Below are 17,740 nucleotides of genomic sequence, written 5' to 3'. Positions count from 1 at the left end.
CCTAGTCATTATAAGCTATTGTTATAAAATCTTATATAGAAATGTAGTAGGTATTTATTAATTTCTGAACTGGAACATGATGTCACCTGAAAAACATCATTAAATACATCCTCATGAATCTTGAAATGATCAAACCATGGACTGATGTGTGTGGGTTCCTGTGCTGTGAAAGCCATTTCAAATACATAGTTTCTGTACTGTGTGTGTTCACAGATCTGTTATAAAGCAAGACATCCTTGTAATGGACTGCAAAGCACAATATAAATGCATTTAGAGATAAATACTCTCAAAATATTGTATATATATCCAACAAAGGTTTTCAGTGTTCAAATTCTCAGTAAGGGTAATTCAATGATAGAAAATGCTAATTGGCTCTGATTTTTCAGGGTGCATTTGAAGGAATATTTCATGAACGTTGGCTCATACCCTGTTATTGTCGTGACAGTAAATCTGCACAGTGTTTGCTGTTTTCTTTACCTTTTTATTGCATGTACAATGACATACTGTTCATTATAAACTATTGTTTGCAACATACTAGATAGAAATGTGCAGGATTGTGTCAATTGGTATCATATGAAGTCTCCAATAACTTGTATTATAGTGGGCCAACGTATACGCTCCAGAAACTTGAAATGATCAAATCATGGAGTAATGCACATAGATTCTACACCTACAGCAGCCATTTTAAATGCATACTTTTTGCATATTCACTGTTTTACAGCCTCTCTGCTTAACTTGTCTAGTTACAGATTTCCAATCAGCGTACCTTCTCACCTCCACCCAAAAATAGATTAATTCAATTTAACCAGTCAACAAACTTTCATTTTGGTTTCAAGAGCAAAGGGATGTTTCAGACTTTCTACAGAAACAGTGACAAATTATTGCTTGCCATGTAAAGAGGACAAATTAAATCCTAGTGATCAATGCCTCAGAATTTCTCTTGATAAGAGATTCTGTCAAAATGCTAAGTCGTCGATCAATGGTAGATGGATGAAAAGCGTGCAAATTGATGCTTTGGTTGTTTGGACTAAGCTCCTGGTACCTACAAAAATGGATCATTAATCTTTAGAAATCAATTTAAACCTCCTATCTGTCTTTTAATAGCTTGGAATGATCAGTTAATTACAGCAGATTGTGACAGTGCAAACACAAAGCTATGGCTCGACAGCATTGGGAAAAACATCCAAAGTCATTGTTGGAAATTTCACGCTGAACAAGAGAGGACGTTGTTGCTTGGTTGGTGATAGTCAATGTATAAGTTACTGCCCTCCTGACTTTCTGTAGCCTCTGTTCTGTAATTGTCGATAAAATATAATATGCTGGATATCTATCTATCTATCTATCTATCTATCTATCTATCTATCTATCTATCTATCTATCTATCTATCTATCTATCTATCTATCTATCTATCTATCTATCTATCTATCTATCTATCTATCTATCTATCTATCTATCTATCTATCTATCTATCTATCTATCTATCTATCTATCTGTCTGTCTATCTGTCTGTCTGTCTGTCTGTCTGTCTGTCTGTCTAGTAAACAGGCGCTTTTTGGCAAAAGCCTTGATCACTTTGTAAGTAGGAACTCATCCCCTCCTTCCTAAATCAACCACAGGTCAACTCATCACCATAGACACAAATAATTCATCAACATAGAGAAGGGCCTTGTGAGTATTCAACAAAGGAAGATACTCTTCGTCCATTTTAACCTGTTTGTATCACATCATCCCCTGACAGAGTGTAAAGTTTGCAAACAATTAAACTATCAATCATTTCATCCTGGCTAAAGTGGTAGCCATTCCAAGTAAAGTGCCTGACTAAACAATTAATCTCCCTGAATAATAATAACTAGATTATTTTATATAATCTCCTTTGTAGACTGTCAGATCCGGGGAACACAGATATCATTATTAATCATCGTTGACCACAATTGTTGACAGAGTAAAGTGCAAAGTACCTACCCAATTAATCATAGTCAATAATTCACAAGGTTTAATAAGATGCACACACCCACACACAACCCAATTCACAAAGTCCTACACACACATATACACACAACCTCACACAGAGTTACACAAACAAATGTCTACACACATACATACGCACACTCCGCTACTCACACAAACACACAGCATAAACTTAGTCAAACACCAACACACTGACAATCACACTGAGGCACACACACCTGCACATGTTCAGTCACACAACTGTACAAACATACACAGATAAACAAATGCACCCACACACCCCATGCTGATGCACAGTCCCACACATACATCCTTGAGCATTGACTCACATATACCTAGACACACACACTCACACACACACTCATAAACATAAAACCCCCACACCCATAGTAACATACACACACACACCAACACCCCCACACACATTCCCTCACACACATACACACACAACTAATCACACACACTCAGTCACACATCCACAGAAATTGACACATGTACAACTACATACACATGTCTCTTGCTAAGAAACACATACACAACCCTCACACATTCATTCACACACAGTGACACACACACACACACACACAAACACACTTACATAAACCAAAACATTCAAACTCTTGTGCAGACACATATATACTAATACACATAACTAGTCCCACAAACACAGCCCCATACACTAAGTCTCACAGCTATACAAAGCTACCTACACACTCACACCCACAATGAGATGCACACAGCTGCACAAACAATCCCACACATTCACTCTCACACACACATACTCACACACCTGCATAAAGATCCACAGACACACAGACATCCCACATGTTTGCTTACACACCTACATACAAATGCAGTCTCAAACACACTCGTAAAATCACAACCCATACACACAGTCACACCCACACCCACACATATACCTTCTCCCATTACCACACAAATTTCCTTGCACACAAACATACTCGCACACAACTACTCACGAACTCCCAGGCACAGACCCATACAAAGAGAAAGACAAAGCTTCATCCATACATACACACACTCCCATACTGACAGAAATATATAGCCATACAAACAGCCTTAAATATTCACTCACACTGACACTTATATTTACACAGACCACAAAACACATTCTATTGCAGACACACACAAATACATATACACACTCCTCCAGACACATTGGGATGCATTTTTGTTCAAAACAAGGTTGGATTGGCTGCACTGTTCCACTGCAATGCGCTAAATAGCTGGAAATATGGTAATTTCACTGGTTATCGGCTTCACAGAAGAACAGCGGATCCAGTAAATACATAAAAAATAATTTTGAAAAAAGAAAATGCTGTCTTTTGTTCACTGGGCGACTAAGAGCCTTTGTGTTAATAGTGGTTTGCGCATCGTTATAAGTGGAACTGGATACATTCCTTGATGTTGAGGAAGATCAGGTTTCCTTCGCCTGCAAAATGGACAGTGTGCTTTTGGTACACTTCTGGCATTTGAAAGCAGACATAATTGTGGCAAACAGAGTCCCCCCATGGTCACAGAGACATGCCAAAACTGCTTTGTTTACATACCTTCTAGATTTCTAAATCTTTGGACAATACTAAGATGACCACTGCCACTTATGCCTTTGTCATATCTTGGAACATACAAAGGAAGTGTGCGAAAAGAAAGCCATCAATTGTGCCAATGGTTCCTTCTTTTGAATTTTGAGTCCAACCCCTGTGCGTGTGCCCATCATTGCCACCATAGGGCAAAATCATGATGTCTGGGTGTTCCCAACCCAAAATGCTCTAAATCATAGGCAATAATTGATGCAACTTCATACCTCTGTGGCCAATCCAAGTAATGTCCACTTCATGAAATCCAAGATCTCTGTAAATGCCACATTTTCCGGGCATGCTATCTTGAACAAGGACAAAGCTGTTATGCTATGTTATGTTATGTTATGTTATGTTATATATATTTGTAGAGTGCACAATTACCCTAAGGTGTCCAAGCGCTAGCTCAGGTTTAAACCAAGGAACACAGATATGGCCTAATTCTTGAAAAGACAAGTTTTCAGCTCTTTCCTGAAGGCAAGCCAATTAGGGGAGCATCTGATGTAAAAGAGCAAGAGATTCTGCCCACAATCTACACTTTTACCATGATGCTGGTATGCTTGAGCAGGACATAGGAGGAGTAAGTATCTGAATGAGAAATTCTCACAAACAACATGGAGTTTGAGGAGGATCCTAAAAAATGCAGTGCAAACATTGTGGTCGGCATGCTGAATAGTAGGTAAGGTAGTGACAATCTGCTAATTGCATTGCATGTTGATTGCGATCGAGAGAACAAATATAATTTATTTTATTTCATTTGGAGTCGGTTAAAATGTATTTACAGTAGAAGGTGACTTCCAATGAGAATTTTACCCAGACTTGCAGAGTTGTCAAAGCTTTTTGAACTGTTGACATGTGGCCTGCTTGTAAGGTTTTCAAGTTGATTGGCAGAGCTTGCGGACAGGTATATGGGCAAGGGTGTAAAGAAGAGCATGCAACTATATTACAAACCACGGTAGTAAATTGGTTGGCTTACTATGCTGGCCAATTTTCAACTGGAAAGGAGAGAATAGAAATAGAAAAAGGTAACCTATATCTCCCTTTCACTTAGTCTTCTACTCTTTTTAAAGGTATTTTGTGAATCCCTGGATCCATTGCGGATCTACACAGGGGGGTTTGCTAAGGGCCGCAATAGAGCTATGGATCTCATTACGTAAGCATCACATAAAGTAGCTTGCATTGTGTAGATTCATGGATCCACCGTGAATCTAGCCCAACACATAAAGATGGATTACATAATGGTTAAACCAATTGCAACTGTTTCCATGAACATTTTTTAATACTGTTGCAATGTGATGGGTGAAGGGTTCATGCCTACAGATATATATATATATATATATATATATATATATATATATACACTAAGCACAATCCTTGCTTCTTGAGTTTATGTATAGTTAATGAGGAGCTGTACTCTCTTTTGCTTCTGGTTTCCTGATTTCAGTGTGATACAAATGTCTTCATTCATCATCTTTGAACAAAGAGTTTCTTAAATAGATATTTGTAATGAATATTAATTATATTTGTAACTCTTTTGAAAATGTGTGTAGTGATATTGTAATGCATAAAATATGGAAAGTATGGATTCAAACACCCTCACCCACTCACACAGACACTCATACACCCATACAGGTAGTCATACAACTAATGAATCACCCATACTGCCACTCATTTACCCACTCACCAACCCATAATGCCACTTAGACACTAACTGTTAGACTGTTACAGATGTTGATACATCCTAGTCAGTCACCCATACATTTACTGACACACCTAATCACTCATTTATATAGCCAGTCACACACCCACTGAATCATCCAAACAGGCACTCATACACACACTGATTCACCAATTCACCTTGGTACATATATATATATATTTAACCCTCTTAAACGTTTTAAAAACTCTCATAGTCACTGGATGATGTCATCAGTGATGTCATGAGTGATGTCACTGACCATGTCATGAGTGATGTATTATTTGAGGTTATAAACAGTGCATTGCGGGCATGAGTTATAGTTAGCTCAGCTAGTTATAACTGCTGAATTTCACTGATTTTGTATGAGTGAAAACCGAGCCTAACTGTAACGTCCCTGTAACCTTTGTTTTTTCGTTTAATTTCTAAGGATTTTTTTATTCCATTTCCTAACACTACCGCTCTAGAGCTTTTTTATTTTGTCCATGAGCGGCTCTCTTGGACCGCTAGCACTGAGGGTCACCATCTTCCTGGGACTCTAATTGTAATTGATGCAGGGGGATGCATGCCCCCCATAGCCCCAGGGGCCGCCACCTCTCTGGGTCTTTAATTATGATTTATGCAGGGGGCCAGCAGGTATTAGGATGTGTAGGTGGCCCCTAAAGGATGTCCTTACGGGCCAAATACCCTTACTGTTACCTCAAGTAAGACCCACACAGCGGGATTGTTAAAAGGTCTTCAGAGACCAGGTCCCCTTTATCCACCACTATGCAAACATGCCTCCGGGCATACTACTGGTTTGGGGATGAAGGCTACTTTACTCCTGAAGGACCTTGGTGGCTCAGAAGCCTGTAAGTCCTTTAAGTCCTATCCAGCAGGATTCATAAGAGCTGGTCAGAGGCCCTGCCCTCTTTCTCCACCACTCTGCAAACCCGCCTACTACTTAGGAACATAGAATTTCACTGAAAAAAACAAAAGTTATAGGGACGCTGTAGTTAGGAAATGGAATAGAAAACCTTAGAAATTCATTGCAAGAAACCAAAGGTTACAGGGACGTTATAGTTAGCCTCAGGTTTAACTCATACAACACCAGTGAAATTCAGCAGGTTTAGTTAGCTAACTATAACTCACGCCCCTGCAATGCACTGGTTATAACCTCACATATTACATTACTCATGAGATGGTCAGTGACATCCCTGATGAAATTTCAAATGACATCACTGATGACATCATTGATTACATCATCCAGTGATTGTGAGTGTTTTTAAAAACTTCATGACTGATAAATATAAATACACCAAGGTGTATTGGTGCATCAGTTGGTGTATGGGTGCCTGTATGGATGATTCATTAGGTGGGTGACTGACTGTAAAGGTGAGTTATTAGGTGTCTCAGTGAATGTATGGCTGAGTGAAGTTTCTATGTGAATGTCTGTATCAGTTTGTCAGTTGGGGTCTAATTGGCTCTATGGGTGTGTGAGTGGGTATGTGAGTGACTGTATGGTTGAGTGATTAGTTTTCTGAGTACCTGTATGGATGACTGAGTGTCTGTGTGGGTGGGTGAGGGTGTGAGTCAGTGTCTGCATGGGCTAGAGAGTGTGCGTAAGAGGGGCTGTATGGGTGAGTGAGTGTGTGTATGGCTTTGTGGGTAAGTGAGTGGATGTATCAGTGGTATATGGGTGAGTAACTGGGTATGTGAAAGACAGTATAGGTGAGTGATGGGGTACATGAGTGACTGTATGGGTGAGAGAGTGAATGTGAGAGAGGATGTATGGGTAAGTGTGTGCCACTGTCACTAACTGTGTAGGTGAGCAGGTATGTGTTAGTATTTGAATGATTAAGTGAGTGGGTATGTGTGTGTCTGACTGGCAGTATGTATGAGAAAATAGTTGTATGAGTAACTCTAAGGGTGACTGGCTCAATGTGTGAGTGGCTGTATGAGTGGATATGTCAGTAGCTGTATTTGTGAGTGAGTTGGCATATGAGTGGCTGAATTGGTGAGTGAATGGATGAGCGTATAGATCTATGAATCAGTGAGTGGGTGTGTAAGTACTGGTATGGTTCTTGGAATGAGATTGTGAATGATAATGTGGGAGTAGGCATATGAAAGGTTCTATGACGTTGCGAATGGGTGTGTTAGTGATTCTGTGGATGATGTCATCAGTGATGTCATTTGAGATGTCTTCACTGATGTCACTGACTATGCCATGAGTGATGTAATATGTGAGGTCATAAGCAGTGCAGTGCAGGGGCAAGGGTTATAGTTAGCTCAGTTAACTATAACTGCTAAATTACACTGTTTTGTAGAAGTGAAACCTGAGCCTAACATTAACGTCCCTGTAACTTTTTTTTCCCAATGGATTTCTAATTTTTTCATTATTCCATTTCATAACTATAACGTCCCTGGAACCTTTGGTTTTTCAGTGGCTTTCTAAGGTTTTCATTATTCCCTTTCCTAACTATAACGTCACTGTAACCTTTGTTTTTTTCACTGAATGTCTATGTTTTTTTCAGTAGTAGTCACATTTGCAGGGTGGTAGGAGAAAGGATGTGGCACTTGCAGGAGGTACCAGTTTTTATTATTCCATTTCCTAACTATAAAGTCCAAGTAACCTTTGTTTTTTCATTGAATTTCTATGTTTTTTAATTGAATTTCTATGTTTTTTTCAGTAGTAGTTGCATTTGCAGAGTGGTTGGAGAAAGGGTGTGGGCCTTTGACCAGCAGTCTTAATTCCACTGTGCGGCACTTGCAAGAGGTACCAGGAGGGCTTCTTGGCCCCCAAGGTCCTTTAGGAGTAAAGTGGACTTCATCCCCCGACCAGTAGTGTGCCAATAGGCACGTTTCCAATGTGGTGGAAAAGGGGGCCTCTGCTCCGAAGACCTCTTAGCAATCCTACAGTGTGGGACTTATTGGAGGTAACAGAAGTGGTAGTTGGCCCCTAAGGCCCCTCAATAGGAAAGAGGACTTCATTGTCCTACTAGTAGTGTACCAGGAGGCACGAATGCAGATTGGTGAAGACACAGGGTGTGGTTTCCAAGTCTTGTCAGCAATCCAGCTGTCTGGGACTTACTAGAGGAAACAGAAGGGGTAGGTGGTCCCCAAGTAAGTGCCCCTGGGAGCTGGAGGTTCCTGGGCTGTGGAAAGACCGGTGGCCCCTCCTCTTTCTTATAATTAAGTGCCTTGGGGAAGTGATAGTCTTGGCGCAGTGGGGGAGCCTACATTTCTTTTCTTTAGAAACAAAATAAGTGTGGCCCGTGTAGGTGGTGGTCTCCAGGGCTGTGGAGGGCCGAGCAGCCTGCCCCTCATTTCTAGTGTTTGCTGCCACGGGGAGGTGGTGGTCCCCAGGGCTTTGTATAAGCGTAGGAGGGTGCCCCATGAGCCCCTTGCTTCGGTTCCTTCATGGCCCCAGGATTTAACCCACCTGTGGGCTTTTAAAAAAGACACGCTAGAGCCAGTGGTCTTTTTTAAATTGTTTGTCTTAGATCAGCGGGTCCACTCACAAATTCTCTGCAAAATTAAATAAAAAAATACTTTTTACCCCCAGCGGTGTCCCTGTAGAGCCCCCCACCATATCTGGGGGGTCAAGGTATTCCTACTCTGCCCCTTTTTATTTTTTACTTTTTTTGGTGGGACCTAGCTTCAAACCGAGTCCCAAGATGGCTACCAACACGTCCTGGTGGAAGTGTTGGCAGCCAATTACATTTTAGCAGGATCCACGAGGACTTGCATTCCCAGATATCTATATTTTTAAAACTTTAACTCTCGGAAACTACTGAACGGACTTACACCAAATCACAAAAAGCACTTTGTTCTTGACCAAGATCTAGATTTCTCCCAAATTTTGGTGTAATTCCATTCGGGCTGTAGTTGTGTTCAAAAGATGAAAAATCCCCATAGACATAAAATGTGGAAAATGCGTTTTGAGAACTTCTCTTTTTTCTTGGGCCCCGCTTGACAGATCACCCCCAAACATCCACCACAGCAGCTAAACTAAAAGGTGTAAGTTTTTGGAAAATGTTGTGAAGATTCATCAAGCGGTGCCAAAGTTATTGGCAAAAATAAAACTGCTTTTCCTATGAAAACTTTGATCCTAACTATAACTACCTACTGAGAACCGCCAGTAGGTAATAAATATATACTGCTTTTCCAAGGATGAAGCATTTTTTGGTTTACTAATAACTTTGGCCCCATGTGTCATCTACCTCAGATCGTTCCTGGATAGATTCGGGGTGATCCGTCAAGTGGGGGCTAAGAAAATCTCCATGCATTTTCAGTAGACTTATTTAAGACATGTTATAGCATAACCTGCTCAATGGAATTGCACCAAATTTGGCCAGAAGCAAGATTTTGGTCCACGGATTGTGCTTCAATTCATTCAGTAGTTCGTAAGATATTAACTGTCAAAAATAAGTCATGTGAGTATAAAAAATGGAGCCCTGTGATTCGTCGAGGGACCTATTTTACTGTGAGCCTTCATTCTCTTGTGAGAGCAAGATGCTCACGCGAGTCTCTCAAGAGCCAAAATACTGATTGACTGGCTGCTGGAATGTGAGAAATACAATTTCTGCCACTATTGTTTACTGTGAAAAATTGGAGGTGTTTTGGAAATTATTTTAAAAAGCAATATAAGGGGACAACAGTAATTAATGCTGATCCCCTAGATTTAGAGAGGAGGTGTCTAAGGGATAACTACTGTGAATATAATAAATCTATTTTGTTTTTAACACATTTTTAGGATCTCGCTGGACTCTCCCGAGATTGTGAATACTAAAAAGGTGTAGATGAGTTCTCAATACACTTTATTAGTAGGAATAAATATTGTAGCCCTTGCTTCTGAGAGGGAGTATGTAAGAGATAATACTTTGATGAGTAGTAGGTTAATTCTTATTTTTAACAACAATGTTATGCACTCGCAAGACTCTCATGGAATTGTGAACAGTAGAAAAGAATATGTGATTTTTGACTACACTGTAGTATGTACATTTGCTACTGTAGGAAGGAGTATTACTGGAGATGGTGGCTGTCAGAGTGTATTATTTACACCCATCAGCTTTGTAAGAGTTATGAGCAGGTTATAGTCTCTTACCACATCCTATTATGCACAATCATTATCAGATAGAGGGGTGTTAGCAGGGAGGACAGTCCCTGAACTGAGCATACTCTGCACAAATGTAATCAAAGAGAGAGGTCTCAGCAGAGAGGCCTGTTGTTCTTCACACACCCTACTAGGCAAACCCATCATATGAGGGAGAGGGCAGTCCATGCACACACCTTACTATGGACTCTTGATACCTTAGAAAGATGTGTGGAAAGACAGTGCAGGCCATGCCGATGCCTTACTATGCATACCTCTGATGTAAAAAAGAGGTCTGAGGGAAAAGGCCAGTCTCTCCACACAACCTACTACACAACCACCGAGCATCCAAGAGAGGGGTATCAGTGGAGAGTCCAGACCCTCCATACACACTATAAGACAGAGGTCTGTGTAGAGAGGCCAGTCTCTCCCTACACCCTATTACACATACCTATCATGCAAGAAATATGTCTTAGTGCGGGGAATACTGTGTTCCAAATAGGACTATTTCCCTACAATTTTGTGGTGATTCCATGAGAATCTGGCGATGGTAGCTCACAAGCTTCAGGGAGCAAATCTTGCACTATCTAAATGTGTGATCTGGTAAAAGGCTTGCAGGACCTGAAGAAAAAATACTGAGCCTGCCACGAAGTGTTTTACAATCCTGCAAGAATCTTGCGAGATGACAATGGGGAGAAGTAAAACAAAGGGCCAAGGCTCAAACAATAGTTACCATTCTTATTACATGGTTGAAGAAATGATGCGATGTGATTGGATGCAGATCCAGAGAATGTTCACATTGTTCTTGGTGATTTGGAGAAGAAGGAAGCTCATTGGAGCTGTACTCAATAGAAGTGACTGAATTTGGTACTGAGACAGACTGGTGTATTCAGCTGCATATAAGAAACTGATCTAACTACAGGTAATTCAACATTTACTTTATTAACTTTGTTAAGGAGTGTGAATATGATGACTACGGTTGGTAAGCTTATTCTATACAAGGTTTAGTGAATTAAAAGTGTTTTTTGGTTGTGCATGTTTTTAATATAGGTTTTATGAGGTAGACTTTATAATGTAGAGAGGTATCACCAAGTATTGGATGTTGTATTTAAAAATGAAATGTTCAATCTGTATTTTTTTGGAAGAAAACAATACAGTGTTTTTGAAATTATAAACAAAGAATCAGCAATCTGTTTATACAAGGCTTTGTGGGTTTATAAATGTAGTACTCTACACATATTGTATCCCTATGAGATGTTTGAGTGAAGAAATTGCTATTCGTAGAGCAAAACACGGGGCTCACTGTTAGGAAAGGTGTGTCTAGAGAAATGTGTTACTTTAGAAACTGTTTTAGAAACATGTTTGATGTCATGTTACAATTTAATTGTGAACAGAATCCACTGATTGAGAGTGTTCAATTCTTCAAGAAGAAGGAATATGAATTTAGTGGCACAATACATATAATTATGTGATTGTGGGTGGAAAATGTAAAAAAGTTTACAGTACATAGTGATCTATCACTGTTATCAATTATTGATCAGTATGTAACTTTACATTTTATGTTTACCTTGTAAGGTGTGATGGCATGTTATAATTTTTTTGTGAAAAAAATGCACTGGGTGTGGAATTTTTCAGGAGAAAGGAATAACAAGTAATTGCATTCAGGAACTGGCTGTGTCTTCTTACTTACTTAAAAATAGTTGCATGTGATCTCTGCCCGTCAGGGAGTTGGTTCAAAACAACATCTCTTTTAAAAGAAAGAGGAGAAAAACTAGGAAAACAATGTTTAAAAAAAAATACTGCTTAGGTTGGCATTCATGATCCTGGACAACCTGTCCCTGGCACTCCTGCTTGTCTCCGAAGAAAAACGTATCTCCTTGCATAAACATAAAAAAGGGCTTTGTTCAGATAAACAAAGTTGTTTTCTGTTTGAGTGCTGAGTACCTGTGCAAGGACAATATCACTAGGTTGAAAAGATGTGGACGGCCCTGATGAGTTATCAAGCTCTGCAGCACAGGCCAGCACAGGCCAGCACAGCCGAGCTAGGTGGTGAGGGTGCAAAGCCCTCAAATGCCACCACATCCCATTGGTACTCATGCTGCATTGCTTGTTCCAGATGCCCCTACTGAACTTCGTTTTGCATATTCTACAAATCACATTTGTAAAAAAATCACACACGAAGGACTCCTTGGGTGAATGAGGTGGCTGAGTTGCAGGAACAGCAGTGGGGTTCTCATCTAAATCAGAGGATAATATTCTGGTGAACAGAAAATCAGCAATGTCACTGAGGTAGCCAAAAAAGTCTAACCACAGCAAAACCCAATGTGTACATAAAGGAACAAGAAATGAATATGTATTTGCTAAATAGAGACATCCATATGAACCAATCACATTCCTTCCTTGGGATGCCTTTCCTCTCCCAGGCATCTTGCGGGTCTCTCGCTAGAGACTTGAAGATCGCAAATACAGAGAACGTACCTAATTTCTCTATTGCAACAATTCCTCAACTTTTTTTTTTTACTTTAAGCAACACTTCTCATGTACTATTTTCTTTATACAGTTATGAACTTAATTCCAAATGCACGATCTCACGGGCGGATCACAGGAGCCATGAGTTTGTAAAGAATGTAATTAATTATGCAATATACATACTGTACTGACTTTATTATTAATGATTAGCATTCAATAATAACTGACTAAGTGAAAAAGATCCCCCAATGAATCTTCCATGAGAGCAATCACACACCTTAAATATGGGTGTACTTAGTGAAAACACATATTTTGCAGAATAGGAAAAACTTATTAGTGTCTTATTGTAATATAAATAGGAAATTAATATAAAGATACATACAAAGATTATCACAAATATGCTAGGAATATTTTGGTATATGTGTGTCACAATAACTATTAAGCTGAACACTCTCAGTGCAAGCATAGTTGGAAGAGTTTGTGTCTATATATATTTTTAAATAAATTTTTTATAAATTCACTGTAAAAAACCAAAAGTTAAGATAACTGTTACAAACTGAGTTTCTGGTTGGCAGAGATATGCACCCTGTCCAAGCAGGAACCACAATCTGCAAACTAGTCAGGATAAATCAGTAACACACTTTAAATTAACCTGTGCTCACTCTCTGGTAGTTTGGCACAGAGCAGTCAGGTTTATCTTAAGGAGCATTGTACAAGGTGTTTGTGCAACTCTTCAAACAGTAACACAGGGAAAAAACCAATAAAAGACTGCACACCAGTTTATAAAAATAACTTGTATTTTTAAGAGTAAAACAAGGCCAAAATAGCAAGCATCCAATAATTAGAAGACAAGAACTTAATGTTTAAGGATTAAACTGTTCTGTGGTGCTTCAAAACAAATAATGCAAACAGGGCTATCTGATCGTGCTTACCCGGGTCATATCCAAAAGTACAGGCAGACTGCAAAGGAGTGCTCGTGGGTTCTGGGACTAGCCTTAGCTCACTGAGTAGTACCTTGGATGTGCTGGATTAAAGGTGATGCATGGAGCAAAGGAGACGATGCATTGCTGTCTATCTCACAGAGGTAGGTGATCCATCAGTTCTGAGTTGCACAGTCGAAGATACATTGAGGGTCAAGATGCGATGAACATTGAGGCAATGCATCATCATCAAACCACTGGGCTCTAGTCAATGCAGGAAGCACAAAGCATTGTGTTGGAGCCAAGCTGCCGAAAATTGGAGAGGCGTCAGAAACAGCGGATGCACAGTAGGTGATGTGGTGTCCGTGGTTCATGCAGCAGGGGTGATGTGTACGTGTCATGGGAAATGCATTCTGATTCGTGCAACATCATTGATGAATGAATTTTCTTAGATGCAGGACTTGATACTCGCTTTTAACAGCCCAGGACTGGATTGACACCGCTTGGCAGAGCGGGACTCACAGCAGACAGAGTCCAGGTGTTGGTTGCAGATTGAAGAAAGAAGTCTTTGATTTCCCGGAGACTCAAAGAACAGAAAGTAAGCCAACAAGCCCTTGGAGATACTTTAATTCCGTGATGTAGAGATTCTGGCCCAGTCTTTCTCACTCCCAGGCAAGGGTCAGCAGGCAGCAGGCCAATACAGCAAACCAGTTCAGCAAAGTGGCAGTTCCTCCAGCTGTGCAGCAGTCCTCCTTCCTGGTAGAATGTCCACAGTTGAATTAGTGTTCTTATTTATTGGTGCCAGAGTTCCAGTATGTATACCCAGTTAGGCTTGACATGGGGGATACTTCAAAGAGATGCTTTGAAGTGCATAGAGTCCCTTTCTTTCCAAACCTGGCTCCAGACTCACTACGTAGAGATATACAATCCTTTGTGTGTGGAGAGGACGCAGCCCTTTCAGGTGTAAGTGTCAGCTCCTCCCTCCCACCCTGTTCAGGATGACCCATCAGCATGCAGATGGCCACTCAGTCAAACCTGCCCTTTCTATGTGTGTGGCTGTCTAGAGGGAACACAGGAAGCCAGCTGTCACCTACCCCAGACATGTATTCTAGAGACAGGCAGAAGGCACCACATGGTTACAGTAAGAAAATGTCAACTTTCTAAAAGTGGAATTTTCAGATTTGCAATTTTAAAAACACAACTTCACCTTGTTTTTGAATAGTGATTCCAGAAACATCAAATTTGGGAGTCTCTTATCTTCCCAATTGAAAATGACACTTATAAAATGTATCAAGGCAATCCCAAAGTTATCCTATGGGAGTGATAGGCTTGGCAATAGTGAAAAATAAATGTAAGTGTATTTCACTACATTTCACTGCCAGGACATGTAAAACTTGAAAGTGCATGTTTCATTTTTAAGTACATCACACCCTGACCCTTAGAGGCAACTTATATTTAATATAAAGGAAGGTTTGGATCTGGCAAGTAGGTTAACCTGGTCAGGTCGATATGGCAGTTTAAAACTGCACATACAGGTGTCAGGGTGTCAAAGTGACACCCTGGCACCCTTGAATGTGTCCCCCATTTTACCAAATCGGTATTTACCGATTGGGTAATTGCCATTCATTCCTATGGGCCTCCAGGCCCATAGGAATGAATGGCAATTACCGAATCGGTAAATACCAATTCGGTAAATACCGAAACTTCCGGATTCGGTACTTTTTACAGATTCTTTTGCTACACAGCATTTACGGATTCTAAAATACCGAATCGGTAAAATTTGGTATTTTAGAATCGGTAAATGTACTTTACCTACATCTGTCCCATAGTTCCTTTTCTCCTTTCCTTGGCAATAAAGTAACCACTGCAGGCCAACCTCAAACAGTCATTATCACAGGGGCAGTCTCCTCCTTCAGCTTCCCTGGTTCTTCTCCTTGGCAAAGGTTTTTCTTGATTCCCAGAAGTAATCTAAAGGTCTGGGGTCTGGGCCCCAATATTTATACTGTCAAATCCTTTGTCCTCTGAAGGCAGAGGGTGCCTGTGCTCAGCCAAAACCAGTTCTTTGCAGCTTCCTGGCAGGTGGTAGAGACAGCATTGTTGAAAGCAGACCTGGCCCAGGTAGCTGAAAGGACATCTCCTCCCCCTACTCTCTATTTAATGAGGGCTCAGGGCAGTGAAAGGAAATCTCCGCCCTCTACTCTCTATTCAATACAGGTCCTATTCAGCCCAGCCCTGACCCATCAGACTGCTGGAGCCAAGGCCCTCTCCAGCCCCCTGTCACTCACCAACCAGACATGGAATACACAAAGCTAGCAGGGTCAATGATTTTTATGCAAGAGGCTCGGTCAACTAACAAGGGCTATCTGTGGAAACTTCTATGTAGAAGAAGCAAAGTTCAGCATGAAAACTGTGGTCCCCCAGCACAGAAATTACCTATTAAAAGACTGAGCTTCCTCTACATAGACATCTTGCCTTGAACAGAAGTTCTGCATGAAGAAGTAAGTCAACCAGCACACAAATCACCTACTAGTAGGCCAAGCCTCTTCTACATATAGCTTTCACCCTTAATAGGGCTGTTTCTAAAGAGGCTAATCCCCCACTACACACCTCGGCTATTTGTAGGACAAGCTTATTTTGCATTTGTGTCACCTTGAACAATGCAGAACGTGAGGAGACCAGTCCTCCACTGCATACACATCATCTATTAGTAAGCTGCATTTCTTCCACATAACGTTGTTTCCCTAGACATAACTCAGCATGACAAGGCCAGTAACACACCACACTCCCTTCTGAACCGCTCCAACATATAGCTGGTTCCCTGAACAAAGCTCAGTATGAACAGTCAAGTGCTACAGCACACAAATCATCTAATAATAGGCTGTGTATCTTCTTCATAGAGCTCTCACTCTAAACAAAGCTCTGCGTAAAGAGCCCAGTCCCCCAGCACACTAAGCACCTATTAGAAGTTTGAGTCTCTTCTATATACAGCATTCACCCTGAGCAGAGCTCTTGGCAGAGAGGCCAGTATACCACCACAAACACAACACCTATTTGTAGGCATAGCCACTTCTAAACATAGGTTTTGCCCTGAACAAAGCTCAACATGAAGACGCAAGTCCTTTACCATACATATCACCAATTAGTAGGCCAAGCCTCTTCTACATCAAGCTGTTCCCTTCAACAAAGCTTAGCAAGAAGGGGCCCGTTCACCACCACATACCCCTATTAGTAGACTGAGCCTCTTCTAAATACAGCTTTCACCCTGAACAAAGGTCAACATGAAAAGGTCAGCGCCCCTCCAAAAACATTACCTATTAGTAGGACAAGCTTCTTCTACATAAAGTTCTTGCCCTGAAGAAAGATCAGTAAGAATAGACCAGACCTCCAACACGGAAATCATATAGTAGTGTTCTGAGACTTTTCTATATACAGCTTTCACCCTAAACAAAGCTCAGCATGAGAAGGGCAGTACCCAACCAGACACAACACTTATTAGTAAGCTGAGCCTCTTTTACATACAGCTGACATCCTCTGCAAAGCCCAGCATGAAGAGGCCAGTCTTCCAACACACACATCAGCTATTACCTTTCTAAGCCTCTTTGACATACAGCTTTCACCTTGAAGAGTACAGTCATGCTTGAGGCACATATTAGTAGAATGTTAGACCTGGCATCCTTCAATCAATCAATCAGGTCATTTATAGAGCGCACTACTCACCCGTAGGGTCTCAAGGCGCTGGGTTGGGGGGGGGGTGCCGTTACTGCTCGAACAGCCAGGTCTTGAGCTTCTTCCTGAAGGAGAGGTGGTCTTGGGTCAGGCGCAGGTCGGTCGGGAGTGAGTTCCAGGTCTTGGCGGCCAGGTAGGAGAAGGACCTTCCTCCTGTTGTCGCTCTTCGGATGCGGGGGACGGCGGCGAGGGCGTGGCTGGTTGATCTGAGGAGGCGCTTGGGAGTGTAGAAGTTGATCCGGTTGTTGAGGTAGCTCGGGCCTTGGTCATGTAGGGCTTTGTGCGCGT

Source organism: Lissotriton helveticus, chromosome 1_1 (genome assembly GCF_964261635.1).
Source record: "Lissotriton helveticus chromosome 1_1, aLisHel1.1, whole genome shotgun sequence".
Taxonomy (NCBI): Eukaryota; Metazoa; Chordata; class Amphibia; order Caudata; family Salamandridae; genus Lissotriton; species Lissotriton helveticus.
This window is presented reverse-complemented; position numbering follows the sequence as displayed.